A 16,011-nucleotide genomic window follows, 5' to 3' on the forward strand; every position below is an offset into this window, starting at 1 on the left:
GGTGTTGCTCACAGATGCCTGCTGATCCTGCACAGAGCCATTCTGCCCTGGACCATCCTCGCTTCCCTTGTTCCTTCACTGTTTTAACTAAGCAGAAAAGTACCACGACTACAGCAATTGTGCCCTCACTGCTATCTTTGCTGGGCTGGTCCAAAATATACTCTGTTTGTGGCTACAGTTGCGCTGTTACTGAGAAAATGAGCCTCCAAATACTGATTTTTTTTTTGCTACATGCATCCTTATTAGTGAATTCAAGACTTCAAGAATTCAAGAATTATTTGTCCGTGATGTCACAGCTGCCTTTTACTGCCAATTCTATTTAATCCAAGCATCTTATTCTATCCATTCAAATATCTTCTCAAAGAAGGAAAATGCTATGGCCACACTGTCTTTAACTATTTAACATTGAAACTGACTTTGAATTTGTAATAATTCAATATTATGTGGAATAGTACAGCATTTGCTGAAGGTAATATGTCCAGTGCTAAAATACTGTGAACAGGTCACGGACAGACACATAGGATTCCATCAAAATTATAATTTATTATGGAAAGAAAAAAACTGCAGTCCAGAAAACAAGCTGTTTCTGATGTCTTTTCCCATACAATTGAAAAATTCAGCTCTTGTTCAGTTTGAAGTCATTTGGGTAATCAATTTCCATAGTCAGAAGTGGGAAAGGAGCAAGAGTTTATATTCAAGAGCTATCACCACAGAACTGCTGTGCATTCCTCCCAGATGAGCTCTGTGGCCATTTATTAAGCAATTCCAACACAAGTTTGAAAAATAGCCCTGGCAGAGTTCTGGGACTGTTTGTATATTGTACCTGTATCAATTGTTGATAAAATAACCGATGGCAGCAACCAGACATGTTGCCTTCCTCCTCCGTGTTGAATGACACACTCACACTCATCCTTTTCTCTCTTTTTTGCCCAGTACATTTTTATTTCTGTTTTGCACAGAGGTACAGCTTCAGCAGGTGGGTTATAAGGGCCAGTGGTCACAACACAGGACCCTGTCATGGAGGATGTGAGATTGAATCCTCTCAGGCAAAGGTAGGAACTGACCCTGAGAGTCCTGTCTCCTCTGTGACGCAGCTCTCTCCACCCTTGTTGCTGCTGGGACTTTTTAGGAAAAGCATTTTTTAGGAAACTGCATTTCAGCTCTGTCCTGCTGGTTGTCTTGGACAAGTTTCAAAGACACTTGCTGGACCAAACCCTTCAGAGGGGTTATGTGGAGGAAGCCAGAGCTTCCTATTCTTCTTCAGGCTCAAGGCAAAGGAGGGATGGAGCAGTTTAGCATTGGTTGAACCACGGCAGAAGCAGATCTGCAGTATCTCTGGACTTACAGTCAGTAAACATCAGTAGGAAAGCAGTGACAGCAACTTTACCAAGTGGAAACTACTTATCTACATTAAGGTATTAACAGCAAATTGGTCTGAGGACCTGGTAGTGGTGGGCACATCAAAGAGGGGTGGCCCTTGCTCTGAGGGCTTAGGGTCAAAACAGGGGAGATCTGGAGTAAGCCAAAACATAGAGACGTGAAAAGATTTATCCATGCTTGCTTAGTACACCAACCTGAGAACTCAGTACATTTCAGTGCTCCTCTCAGTGAATTTCTGAGAGCTTGACATGAGTTGGCCTTTAATGATGGAGGTACAGAGCAACTGCTGTTTCCTGGGAGGTTTTTTGAGAGAGTCAGTGCATTTATTGTTTTTGTTTCAAAACAATGGCATGGTCACAATTTCCTTTCCTTTGTTCTAGCAACAAATTTTCTTTTATTTTTTCAATGGTTTTATCGCTGAAGGCTGTTTGGCTTACAGGTTGTACCCTGCTGCTATCAGGTTAGACAGCATTCACTGTATTTGTGTTCCATGGTGGTGCATTAGTCATTTATACAATACAGACTAAACCAAATCACAAAGGAAGCAAATTTAACTGAATATATGGATCAATCAGGGAGCTTGTGAATTTTCAGCATCGCTTGTAAAAATTGCGAGAATGTTGAAAATCATCTCGCTTTCCCTTCTATTCCCATTTTTTTCCTCTTAATTTCTGCAATGATAGCAATATGAGTGGAGATCTCACCCAGAGAGCTGAAGTGCCTTCAGGGTTAAGGTCAGCATGTAACACCTCCCTGCCTGTCCTCTTGAGGTCTGAGGAATTGCCTTCATCAAAGGCAACTTCTGTTCCTCCTGAGAGATCAGTCCTACAAAGTGATAGGCTCAGGAGTCACAGGTGGTCAGCACTGGGAGCAGCACAAGCCCATACTGCAGTCTGGCTTTGGAAAACAACAATAGTTTGAGAATGCAGTGGTTTTCTGTCTACTTTAACACCAGACAACAGTAAGACAAGCATTTAGCAATAAGAGTAGCACTTCATCAGGACAAACCACAGAAGCCTCCTGCCTGCATGAGGCAAGAATGTAATATTGGGTTCACAGTGATATTTCAGAATGCTATATTAGCTATACCACCAATTTCCCTCTGTTGGTTTTCATTGACTGTTATAATTAGTTCATTGAGTTCATATAGTTCAGGTGAACTTCCCCAGGAAGCCAATCTACTTAACATGAAGACAGGATATTTGGTGAAAGGAAAATATGTATTTTCAAATGGGGCTTTAAGATAGCTATCTTATCATTTTGAGAAGTGCTGTATCTAGAAATTCCATCTATTTTTTGTAGGTTTTTCCCTCTCTCTTCTCTTGAGGAAAGAAATGTAGGCAGCAGGTTGCACTTTGGACACTACAGTTTACCTGCTTCTGCTTCTGACTTATCTGGTAACTGCTAGGGTGAGCAGCAATCTTTAACCAAAGAAGATTCAGATATTTTTATTCCTAATTGCTTGTTGCAATGCATTTCAGGAATAGATAAAGCATTTCTGAGGGTGCTTGGTGATTTTATTCCAGTAGACTGCAAACAAAAGCACAATGAGAAGTAATTTACACCACATCTTGCAATTATCTGCTGGTGATGAAGAGATACTCAAGGCTATGTTAGACCCAGTCCCACTCCAATGTAAAAACCAAGATCTTTTACACCAATTTCAGTATGGTAAATCAGACATACAGTGCACACTATCATCCTTCCTAATGCATACAAGGATGTGCTATGAAGACACACTGCACTACATGTAAGGACATTCAGATTGAAGATTTCATTGTACAAGGTGCTGAGTGCTCTGGCCATGAACTAGCATGTGGGCAGCTACACTGAGAATGAGCAATCCATAAACCAGCAATCTGTGCATGCTGAAACACTCTGCTGACAGCGAGAGGAGGGCAAGTGTGTGAGTGCATGTCAGGACTCAGTTCCAGGGACACCCGAACCAGGGGATGGTCATCGGACCAGCTGTGGTCAAAGGTGGGAAGTAAGGAGAAGCACTTCAAACCTGGAGATGACTTATATCTGTGCAGTGCCAGTTGAGAGCCAGAAGCAACTGTGTTAGCACACCCTGGGGATCAGCCTTGTACTCACAGCCATGTATGAGCAGGGGAGCAAAGACACCAAGCTGTAATTTTTCCTCTTCTTTTCTTCTGACAAATGCTAAGTAAAATGATGGTTTATACTAATTCTGGGCTGTAATGTCTGTGCCAGTTAGTTACCTTGCATGTGTTATCTACTAGAGTGCTTCAGTGAGAACAGAAGTACTAACCTTAATAGGGTGTTGCCATAAATCCTCACCAAGGGAGCTCTGAATTCAGAAATCAAGCTTTCAGTAGCTACATTTTGTTAACGTAACAATTTTTTACTGAATCTCATTTTATAGCCATATACACAAAATTTGCTGCAGTGTCGTCTTTTTTTTTTTCCCTCTCCTCTCTCTATGGCTTATAAAACACTTCAGTAATGGAGAAGTATAAATGTATTCTTAAGTACCTAACAAAAAACTGTTCTGATTCCCAGAGAGCCATTAGAGTCCCAGTTCACAGTCACATTGCCCCAGTGGTAGTCATTTGGTTTGGCGTCAAATGTATCTGCCGAAGTACTGTTATCAATAATTATTTGCTTTATACAATATGCCAGGCCTCCAGGCATGGGTGAGGACCTCACTGCACTGGGACGTATAGGCCTATGGATAATGTAACCTGGAGCTTGTTCTGCTTATGTTAGATTACCTTTGTGCTCATGTAGGACATGTAGCACACAACATTGGGAATTCAGAGAACGTATTTTTCTACTTAAGACCTTTATTTAGTTTTGGTGCTGATAGATTTTCTTGATTTTGATGTGGAAATTCTCAAAACAGTTGGCTTATCTTAGCCATAGCTGCAGGATGACAGATGTGTTAATAATTTTTAAAATATTTTTAAAATAGTTCGCAAATAATATACTAACTAGACTAAAGCTTTTGATCAGTTAAATTGCTTACCATTAAATAGAATATAAGTTAGGTGGAGAGGTGTATTTTGACCACCGGAGGGCTCCTATATTTTTTCCATTACTAAATAAAAACACTAAACAGTGGCTGGCCTCATTTAAAGTTACTGAAAGAATAATCTGGAGTTAGCAATGTATTTGATTAATTTCGCCTGTATTTGTACTTGGGTCACTGTAAACAGACTGTCTTGAACCTATGAATTATTCAAGTCTATTCACAAACGCTTTCATCAAATATTTTCAGATTTGCAAATTCTGCATATGTTCACATTCCAGTTGAATATCTGATTCACGATGTGCATGGCCACTTGAGATACTAGTGCACCAAAGCAAATCTAAACTTTTAATTGTGTGTTCATTTGTATGAACCATTTAATTCATATATCATTTTCCAAATAGTACAAATGGCCAGATAAAAGGCCACCGAAGACAAACTGATGATTTGTGTAGCTTCTGGATGAGGTCAAGCCTACATATTGCTCATTACTTCCACAATTCCATCAGTGAGAGACAGAAAAAAATATCACTAGAGTCTTCTTAACCAGAAAAAGCAGCCAGGATTTGCAACTTTTCTATCCCAACACGCAACTGAACTGGAGTTTTCCAGGACTGCTTGAGCTTTAAAAACTGATTTGCAGGCCTGCTGGGATAGGAAGGCAGGTGCCTCTCAGATCTTTGTGGAAAACAAACAAGTAGTTATTTTCAGGATCCAGATCAAACACATTCTTCTCACATCACTGACCCTCACCTGAAATGCACATCACACTCAGACTAAACCACAAGCTCACCTCAGCCTTCTTAATGATAACAGGTCACTTGATACATTCGATAGAGCGTGGCTGATTCAGAGGATCTGGCCCTATTTACGGTTTAAGCCAGTTTCTTCTTGTTCTAGACCTCCAGTGCCTTCCAGGCCAGTGGGGCCGGTTGACAGTCCCTGAAAATTCTCACAGGATTTTTTTAGGCTATACTTGAACTTTTGCATGGAAGTTACTGTAGCCCCACATCCCAGTACTTTCCATTTCCAGTGAGTAAATCTTGTCAGTCCTTTGGGGTCTGGCCAGATATTCCTCCTGTCTTCTCTGGGTTGGTGTTGCTTGTGCCAACAGCAGAGATGTTTTGCTGGGACTACTATCTTTCCTCTGTCTTGCAAATGTAACTTCTTTTATAAGAACATTTTGGCTTTCCCCAATACTTGCAAGTTCCAGCCATGAAGCAGACCCTTGGTAGGCATTTGGATGCTGTATGATTGGCATCATTTATATGACAGAGTGAAATTAAACATCAGGTTGACAAAAATCTCCTACAACAAATTAACAAACTATGTTATGCACTTCTGATGAAAGATGAATGTTTCATACATGTGAAAATGAGAGGTTGCTGGGAGCCTGAGGAACTAAACCCCTTAATTTCTCTGATTTCTGATAAAACACTGGATCAGTAAATATTTGTCAACATTAAAGGTCCAGCTCATAAAGTAACTGACATGATGGAATATCTTCTCCAGGAGAACAGCAGTAGCACAGGGACAAACTAATTATCATACATGGTTTTTTTAATTTGTTATGGATCTTTAACATTTTTAAACATTCTGAAGAAATACAGCACAAGGCTTTCAGCCTTCTTAGGCTTTAATGCCAGGGGGAACACCTTCATAGAATCATAAATCATAGAATGGTTTGGGTTGGAAGGGACCTTAAAGATCACCTAGTTTCAACCTCCCTGCCATGGGCAGGCACACCTTCCACTAAACCAGGTTGCTCAAAGCCCCATCCAACCTGGCCTTTCTAAAAGCGATGTACAATATGTCATGAATTGTCTGCACTTTTTCCATTTTCACTCAAAATCTGTAATATTTATTGAAACTTTTACATTGATTTGGAATTACTCAAGGAAGGATGCTTATGTTAATGTCATTTACCATTTGTGATTGGACATGTCTGTGGTTCTAGCAACATTACACAGCTTATCTGCTTCGAAGCTTTGCCCCACTGCCCATCGATGCAATGAAACTTGAGTATCTGCAGGATAAAAAGATTGGGAATAGTCAAACCCTTAGTAAGTTTTGAGGAGCCTGTGGGTCTTTTCCTTTTGGAGTAGAGGAAGTTTTCTCACCATCTGTGTTAGTTTGGTTCAGATCTAAGCACAGAGGAGAAGATTGGATGCTGTCATGGTGGGAAGCTTTTGCAGTGGGAATGGCAACCACAACTTCCTAGTGGTCATTTGACTTCCCGGTAGTCATGCTCTAGATTTGCCTTTTCTCCTTTGGAAAATTATCTCCAGGTTGCTTCCTTCCTCTGACCGTGCTTGTTTGCCTCACTGCCCACAGATTGTTGTAACCTCCTCTGTGGGGTATAACTGTCTTTGAAGCACAGATTGGATGGCACTGACTTAAACCAGAGCGAGTTTTCCTCACAGAAACTCAAGTATAAAAAGCTGCATTCTATATTAAAAAAAATCCCAGTAGAAAGACCCTGCCTGGCTAATCTTTTGGGGTCTTTTCTTTCTCCTCAGATAAATATAATTCCCACCCCCAAATTACCAAAATCATTGAAAATTACCTTTTACAGTTTTGGCTAAAAATTGGCTCAAAAAACCCCTAATGAAATATTAATAGTTTTCCAAGTGCTGATTGCTGGGCTCTACTTCAGTCTTTCCCATCTAGTGCATTGTACAGATTGTATTTGCTTACAGACCATGCAGACCCACAGGTCCTGTGTAACTTCACTGAAAAAACAGAGTGCAAGGCTGTTTTCAGCATCATCCAACTCTTCCCAAAAGCTCTCGCACTGATGACTCTCATGTGTATGAGCTGAGCACAACACAAACATCTGCAGTGACAGCAGGCAGAGGACACTGTCTCGTGCTCAAAAAGCGCATACAGCTACAGATCAGGTGACAGGATAATTGTTGGAAGAACTGAGCCTATAACCCCACCACAGGCTGTTCTGATCCCATCTCATTCCATCTTCTCAGTGTTAGCAATCCCGTTGTATGTAAAACATGCTCCTATTTCACTCCTCTTTTTAATTATGGCAGGAAAGGTTTACCCTTGAATTAAATGTAGTTAAGAAAGCTTTCCACCATCACGAAAAAGAACCCCTTCGTGTTTTGTATCTTTAATATGCTTAATTTGCAGGGTCCTTTAAGAGCAGCTGCTAGTTTTATGTGTCAATCGACTGCCACACAAAAGAGAGTGTGGCAGTGAGCTGTGGGGTTTGCTGACACAGCACACTGTTTCAATTGAAAACAAGAAATAGAAGGAGCAGTTTGGGAAACCTGACACTAGCTGTTACCTTTTGAAACCAAAACTCAACAAAATAAAGGCACGCATACATACTACATTTTTCTTTTTTCAAATGAAATCTTTTAGATGCTGTTGGAGACACAGGTGATTGGCAAGTCCTTCTGAAAAAAAACATCTGTTACAAAGGAGAAGAGAGGGAGATGGAGAAGGTGCCATTTTTCTATCACTATAGTAAACACCTAATGCACCGTAAACAGAGCAAGTCATGCGGTAAAACATGAAGAAGCTCTTTTTTAATCATCTGAATAGAAATTTAATATCTTTGCATTTGCTAAGTAAGGCAACTTGCCCAAGCAACCAGATACACAAAGCCTTATGCATTTATTCTGCCTTTGTTGCTACTGAACAAAGCTTCTAAGTCACAAGCATTAAGGCTGGTATTTACTATGCAGTTGCACACGAGGGCTCATTAGGAAAATTAAGGTATCCAAACATGTAAGGAAACCTGAGAAATCAAATAGCCACATACAGAGTAGGAAAAAAAAAAAGCTACTCAAAACTGGGTAGCAATAAGAAGAGTCATATTCAATATACCAGCGAAGCTCTTATACTGCAATGGCAACACAGCCATACACCAGCCTTTTGGCACAACTGTTTGCACCACTGCAAGCACTATGAGAGGAAAGTCTTCCAAGAAGCCTGCCAAATATACAGGCATCATCTCCTAACGCTAGGGATAAATGCAGAACCAGGTCTGGAGACCTTCAGGAGGCAGAAAATATTTCTAATGCTCAGCACACCACGACAAATTAGAAACTCTTTTGTGTGATAGTTATAGAATTCATTTTGCAGAAAAATAGAAAGTCTTCCCTTTGCATGGGCAGAAAATAAAATGGCACCTCAGGTTAAGCCCAGGCTATGAATAAATGCAAATTCCCAATCAGAATATCAATATGAATAATTCTTTCAGAGGAGACAGAGACCAGATTTAGCCTCTGGATCAAATGGCTCTTGCAGGTGGTATTTCAGTAGGCAAATATGACATCGTGAGCTAAAATCTTTACGTTAGCTTTAAATAAACAGTTTCTCTTAAAGTACTCTGTTGTCTACCATGATAGTCCTTCTCTGTAACCACATTTGAAAGTTTGATGCATGACTGCAACAGCTCTGACAAGAAAGAGAGAGGCCAGCCGTTCCCCAACCCCAGGGCATTTTCCTGGCACAAGGATTCCTGAATTCAAGTTCCTGATTTGAGATGAGTACCAGGAAGAAGCATTTTGTCTGTTAATGATCTGAGCAGCTCTGCACATTATCTCTTCACTGTGCAAGGTACCTCTACATGCTGCCTCTTCCCCTGCACTCCTCTATATAGTTATGACTCTTTTTCCATCAGGATCCAAGTGTCTCTTCCTGACAAATTTATGGTGAAGAGAGAATTCTCTGAGGTCAGATTTTTATCTCATTTCCTTCTTAGCATTTGTATTAAGATATTTTAAAAGCTCAGGAACATCTGTCAATGTACTGCTTGTCTAGGTTTGCTGATACTCTTGTCACTTTTCTCTTAACTGCTGCATTCTTGCTGAGTGTTTCTACCCCCTCTTTGTTTTTTTCATTAGATTGAGAGCTCTCAGGCAATTATTATACTTAGTTACAGCTCCCAACACAGTGGTTTGTTGATATGGATTCTTAATAATCACAGATAATACGGTATTCATCAGTGGAATGTAAGTCGGCTTTATTGATCACCAAGCCACCATATGCAGTTGTATTGTTCTAATATTTTTAAATGCTTTGGGACAAACACAAGAAGCTGACTGGTGCCTGCGCGTGTCTTTGATAACCACACATACAGACAATGCATAGGGATAGTCCACAATTAACTGTTTTACGGAAGCGAAGGGGGCTCAGAGGAGCTAGGAGCCAGTCCCAGGGCATTGGTGGCCCTGCAGGGAGCTGGTTTCCACACCTCAGGCTAATGCCTTAACCAAAGGACCCACCTCCCATACCAGCAGGAACATGACATCCTGCTCCCTAGCAGTTATCCAGCGAGGCTTGTAAAATGCAAATTCTTGGTAAACCACATGACCTTTCGTTTCATACTGGTGAATAATATTTTATGTATCAGTTTTATGAATATTTCCTACCATTCTCTTCACATCTTGACTCATAGATATAGCTTTCCTTTGATTTCTGCTTTATTTGTGCGTTAAGGCTATAATCTGTTCTTCAGAAAGTTTATATATACACACACACATATATACACATATGTATGTGGGTGTGAATACATATGTAAATATACACAGTCACACATATATGTAATATATGCATATTTCAAATGGAACAAATGCAAATTAACATATAGTTTTGACTCTTCTTCCACTTTGTTTACCTATAGAGAATTACTAAGACATAGTAGCTTCATGACTTGAAAGATGAGACCATGATATTGCTATTTCCACACTCCCAAGGAGAGTGCAGGTGTTTCAAAGCATTTATGAAATCACTTGATTGACTCTTATATAGAAATCTATTGACAATAAGTTGAACTTTTGCAGCTAGGCTGTAAAAGATTTGATTATAGTAACAATACTAACCGTCATCAATGTCATAAATCTTAAGAGAAAGGACACATATGTCACATACAATGCATGAAAAAGTTGTCCTTTTATCATGGATAACTTACCATTGTGTAGACACTCTGCTGATCAGCTATTGCATTATTTGAATAAGTATCTGATGTCTTGTTTTCTTTCAAGGAGGCAGGTGCAAGATGAAGCAGGAAGCCTGCCAAGAAAGATGATAAATTGCCACTCAGTGCTGGGGACCAGTGCTTAACATTAATGCAATGCTGCCAGGAACTAAAGCAATAGAGTAATAAGAAACTAGGAAGAGAATAACTTATCATGCCCCATTAAATGGATTTGCTCCATTTTCTTTATCCATTATAATTTCTAGCACCTCTAAACCAAAACATTGTCATTGTCTTATTACAAGTGAAGTAAAATAGGTTTGGAAAACATCCTATGACTTACAAGCCATGGAACTATAAAACAATGATACCAGTTGCTTTTCTGCTAGGGGAGTAGTCTTGAAGCTAACAAGTTCAAATAAAATTATACAGACAAATATTTGCAAAGAAGTATGGCCTAGATTTTGAAATCCTTACCCACTTTGGCAAGTGTTACTCCCTGGATGAACTGGCTCATTCAATAACTAGATCATGGTGTAGCTGGAAGTAACAGAGGGCCCATAACATCCCAAGATGCCTTGCGCACTGTTTATCCCTCACTGCACTGAATTTGGATTAATATGATATAACTTTGAAAAGAATTCCACACAATTTACATCAGTTTATGTGAGAAACAAATGTAAGCCTTGTAGCAAACTTACAATTGGGTACTTACATGTAAGTTAAATACTGCACAAAATGCCAATTGAGTGAGAAGATTTGCATTCATGTTGACCAAAAATAAGGTTCCATGAAAAATGGGTTCTTAACACTTTGACATTAGAAATTATATCATCCAGCCATTGTATCAATATCAGTCTAAGGTCAAGTTACGCACAGACACACACTTTCCACTTTCCTAAGCCAACAAATAAAAGCAAAACAAACACATAATTTATTTCTCATTTGTGTGTACAATAGAATACATGGGGAAAACATAAGTTTGCAAACTCTCCAGACCTTAAAACTTTGACTTCTGAGGCAGCTATGGCCAGGCTATAGCCGAAGAAACAGACAGTGAGGTTCTGCTGGCATTTTGCTTCCCAGGAACAAAACTCTGGCAGGAACAAGGATGTTCCTTGCAGGCTCAATCAGTCCATCTGTTTTGGTTTGTTCTTTTCTGGGTGGCCAGGTCACAGGCATTCTGGAAGATAAGTGGAAGACCTGGCCTTAAAATGATCCCTGCCTTATTTGTTTTGGGTAGTGGTGTAGGATGAAGTCTATATGTATAACCAGAGACCCTCTCTGGTAGTGAAATAGGCTTCAACACACTGTAAATATTCTATGCTATATTGTCCCCCACCATTTGGGAACAAAACTAGTCCTGCTCATATATAGCCAGTTCAAGAAGAAGCTCTGTTCAAACCAGTTGTTTTAAAAAATACTCTGGGTTTTGCCAACTATGGGAAATATAGATCTGGGATTCCCTTCCTCTCCTTCATATAATTAAAATATAAATACAGATATCACTCTGGGGCATTCAACCCCAATCTTATCCAAATCAGTAGGTACTAGGGAAACCCACATCAGCATTTTACTGGAATTCTGAAACACACAAAAATTAACTAAGGTTGTTCTCAACATTCATCCATCAGTAAAATTAAAATTAAATTGAACAACTGATGACCAATGTCATTCCTGTTCTTGCACCACAATAACTTAGGGTAATCTTTATATTTTGAAATTTGGCCATAAGTCAAACACTTCATCTTTGGAAATCTTAATCTTCATATAGGAAAGCTGCTTTAAAGCTATCAAGATGAAAATCATTTAAGAAACATTTTTTTAAAGCTTGCATAAGATACATATCCTCATCTGTATTATGTCCAGAAATTTGAGTGATGTTCAGAATGAAACCTGAAAAGCCATGCGCAATTTAATCTCATCTGCATTTCCTCCAGAACTATGCATCATACCACCAAGACAAAGCCAAGACAGAGACAGATAGCTCACCATTTAGGTGTTGATTTTTCAAGTTGTACATCCCTCTGAAACAATTCACCAGCAAATGATTACATCCTAGCTTTATTTGTGACATGTGTGGTATGTCTGCCCATGTCCCAGTTTATCTTAAGCAAAGGTGGATTTCCTGTTGCAGATGTGACTATGACATGATTAGTTTAGTTTCTCACTTAGTGTACATAATAGGAAACCAAAGACAGAAAAAAAGCTGTGGCAAAATCTGAGGAAAAATGTGCCTGAAGTTAATGTGATGAACTGATGCTTGGGAACTGAACATGGGGGTACCATAAAGGAGGTAACTTGTTGCTATAGGAGAGGCACAAGTGCTAGTTCATAATCAAACTCCCTTCTCAGTTTACACTCAAACATCTTCGTGGTGTCATTAGCATATACATAACTAAGGAAAGCACCGGGCCTTGAGAAGTCAAATTATGGGTTTGCATTTCAGCATTTCTGAGGGAACGAGGAGATCCCAGGCTCAGGATTTCCAATTTACGGACCTTGTCAAGAACATCTCATGCTAGCTAGAATAAAACCAAATAGATATTCCTAAATAACATTAATGATTTTACATCCTCATCCTCAATCACTGAGGTGCTATCTTTGACCACAGGGACTATAAATGGTAATAACAAGATGGCCTTCAGGACTGGCTTTGTAGCATCATCACTAAAAGGAGGATACATCTGAGCTCAGTGAAAACATCCTTGGACTCTGTAGATAGGTACAGCTGACATACATAACCTCATAGAAAGGGGCTGGGTTCCACTGCCATGCCAATTGCCTTCTCCTCTTCCATTTCTGTAGCCTGGCTCCTGCATTCTTTCAATTTCTACCCAGCTGCACCTTCTATGTGTTTGCTTATAACATACTGGGACTAGTTTCAGAGTCAGAGCACTATCACCATTAGATCTGAGATTATCTCCCATCTTTTTGCACTCCTCATTCTTTGCTTTGGCTGAAGGAAAATCCTCAGTAAGAATGCCTTGCCAGTTGGTTGGACTTCCTGTATCTGCAGGCAAATATATTAATTGCTGTGCAAGTGAAGATCAGAGTGACTCTGAACAAAAGCCCTGTTGGTGTAAATGTCTTTCTACTGTTTATGCTGGTGGTGTTAGGTCCAACATTATTTTGCCTCTTATATCCTGAAAGATCTGCTGAAAATTTGCTTTGTTCGCAAATCATTCTAATTATACTTTTCGTGATGCAACTTTTCCTATTTCTCCAGCAAAGAAAAATTGATACCAGGCACTCATTCATTGTTGGGCATATAACCACTGCTCAAAGCTCACTTCAAACAAGGGGAAAAATGCTATTAATTACACTGAAACTTTCTGAAAGGATAAAAAGGCATTTGCAAAGATTTACTGATTTTGCTGTGAATACTTAATTCCTAAGAAATATCACTTCTGCCCTGGCTTCTTAGGAGAGAAGAAAGGAAAATGTGCCACAAAATTAAATTCCAGCAAACCAGGGGTTAAAGAATTAGTATAGTATGCAGATTCTCTAGTGCCTTTCTGCATCTGTAGTCATGTAAGCTATGAAAAGTAAGTGCATTTCTTGTGCTTGACTTTCAGAGTTGCTCGCTGTTGACTCAAAGAAGGTAACAGGGAAGAGACGTCCAAGAATTGTTTATATTTCACTGTACATTTCAATGTACATTGCACAGGTAGGTTTTTGATATAAGGAGAAATAAAAAGGGATCTTCAAATGGCTTCACCTTTATTTTTTAGGAAAATAATTGTAGTATTCCTCTTGCAACACACTAGTACGATGTCTTCCTGTGATCCTTTTCTCTATAGTCAACATCAGCAAGTGTGTTTCAGCTAAAGCCATGTTCCAGGACCGGGAGATCTGGACTAGCATTTATTGAAATGAATGTCATTATCAATATAAATCTTAATTAAATAGTAAGAACTTAATTCCTTGAACTGACTTATCAGTCACCCTACTAGTGCTAGTGGCCACCCTCAAGACTACAAACAGGAAGGTTAAATCTTAGCCAAGCAACTGATTCCTCAGTCAAGCAAGAAGACCGAGAAATCCTGAACCAGTAACCCATACATAAGTTAAATTCAGTGCAACACAGAGAAAGCAACAGTTGCTTGTTTATGGATTTTTCTATATCATGATCAAGTCTGAGAAACCTGAAAAGAAAAATATACCTAAATGATTAACAGCATCTAGTATGCTTCTAACTTAAAATATGTTATGTTGACATTTCCCATGGAATCAGAATTCCAAAATTTTGGGGCAGAGATCCACACAATGATGGAATGTTTTTTACATTATCAAATGTTTCACAGTGATAATTCATCCTTCTGTTTTGTTATCTATCTTGTATCATAACATGAATTATAAATAATGATGAACACGAAAAGCAGTTAAAAAAGTAATCTGAACTTATAAGAAAAAATCGCTTGGGGATTTTTAATTAAAATAGTAACAAAATCAGGATGATTTGAGGGAACATATTGTTTTTCTAAAATCAAAATATTATAAAAGGAAAATACATGAAAACAGGAAATTTTCATTCAGCCTGAATAAAAAGTGCAAACTCCTTCAAAATAATTTTAGAAATCATCTAACTCCTACATAAAATATTGCAGTAGGATTCACAATATTGGGGAGAACTTTGCTTGGCTGCTGTGCATCATTTCTTTCAGTCCATCCTTAAATTCTTACATGAGGGAAAAATCCATAAGTGAAAAATCTTAATGATTGAACATCATCCTTATGATGTAGACAAGAGACTAGAGACAATTCATTCTCTGCATTTTCTTCACTACATAGTCAGTGCACAAATGAGCATTTCAACAGCTATAGAATATAAGGTTGTAGTTATTTTTTGTAGCTATTAATATACACATTCAATTTTATTAAATATTTCAAATACAAAAAATAAGACATTGCAGAGTACAACATCTAAGACTAACCTTACCTATCAAAAGGATTAACTTTTGACTAGTACATTTGGACACAAGGCTAGAAAGATATCTTAACATTTTGACCATATGTCAGCAGCATCAAATCAGTACTGAACTGAGATGGTTCACAAGAGACTTCTATGTTGATGCTTAATTTTAAGGTTTGTTTGTTGATTTTAAACCTTGGTGAAAAATCTACTCCTAAAGTGCTATAGGCTCTGCTTATAGATCATGATGGCTATGAGCTGGAATCAGAAGGAAAGACTGTCTTGTCAGATGAGTCATCTTGTGCTGGGACAAAAATGAGCCTGTGTATGGATGAAGTTCTCAAAGTTCATTAAAGGTCTCTTGTGAGGCACTATATTCGGATGTTCAAGCTGCCCTCTCACTCATGGGGTCTAAGAATGCAAAAATATATGAAACACTCTCATTAGGTTAAAGTTCATGTTCAAACAAAACCGTATTCAGACGACGGTTTTCAAAGTTTCATAAAGCAAAAAATGTCAAAGATTTTGACCCAGAAACCATCTATCAGTAGTAACACTGATGCTGTTGGCTCTTGCTTAACTCAGTGCCCTAGAACTGGTCTGACAAATTACTCCTATCCATAGAAAGACTCAGTAGAACTCCCTTTCCTGCCCTATGGGCCTGCGATCATTCCTGTACACCCACCAGGGAAAAAAGTGGGCTTTCTCGTGTTTTGTCACTCTAGGGAAACTTGCATCAATCCATTGTTATCCTGCCAGACAGGCGAAATAATTCCCACGGGA

General features: G+C 39.0%; 1 long non-coding RNA gene across 2 annotated transcripts in view; it reads right to left on the reverse strand.

The window, feature by feature from the left end:
- LOC136003273 (uncharacterized) overlaps positions 1–16,011 on the reverse strand; it is a 34,868-nt gene that overhangs the window by 7,480 nt on the left and 11,377 nt on the right. For both annotated transcript variants that reach the window (XR_010608051.1, XR_010608050.1), the window contains exon 2: positions 10,308–10,408. This is a non-coding gene — a long non-coding RNA (uncharacterized LOC136003273). The remainder of the gene's footprint in view (positions 1–10,307; positions 10,409–16,011) is intronic.

This window comes from Caloenas nicobarica, chromosome 1, assembly GCF_036013445.1.
Source record: "Caloenas nicobarica isolate bCalNic1 chromosome 1, bCalNic1.hap1, whole genome shotgun sequence".
In the NCBI taxonomy this organism is placed as follows: Eukaryota; Metazoa; Chordata; class Aves; order Columbiformes; family Columbidae; genus Caloenas; species Caloenas nicobarica.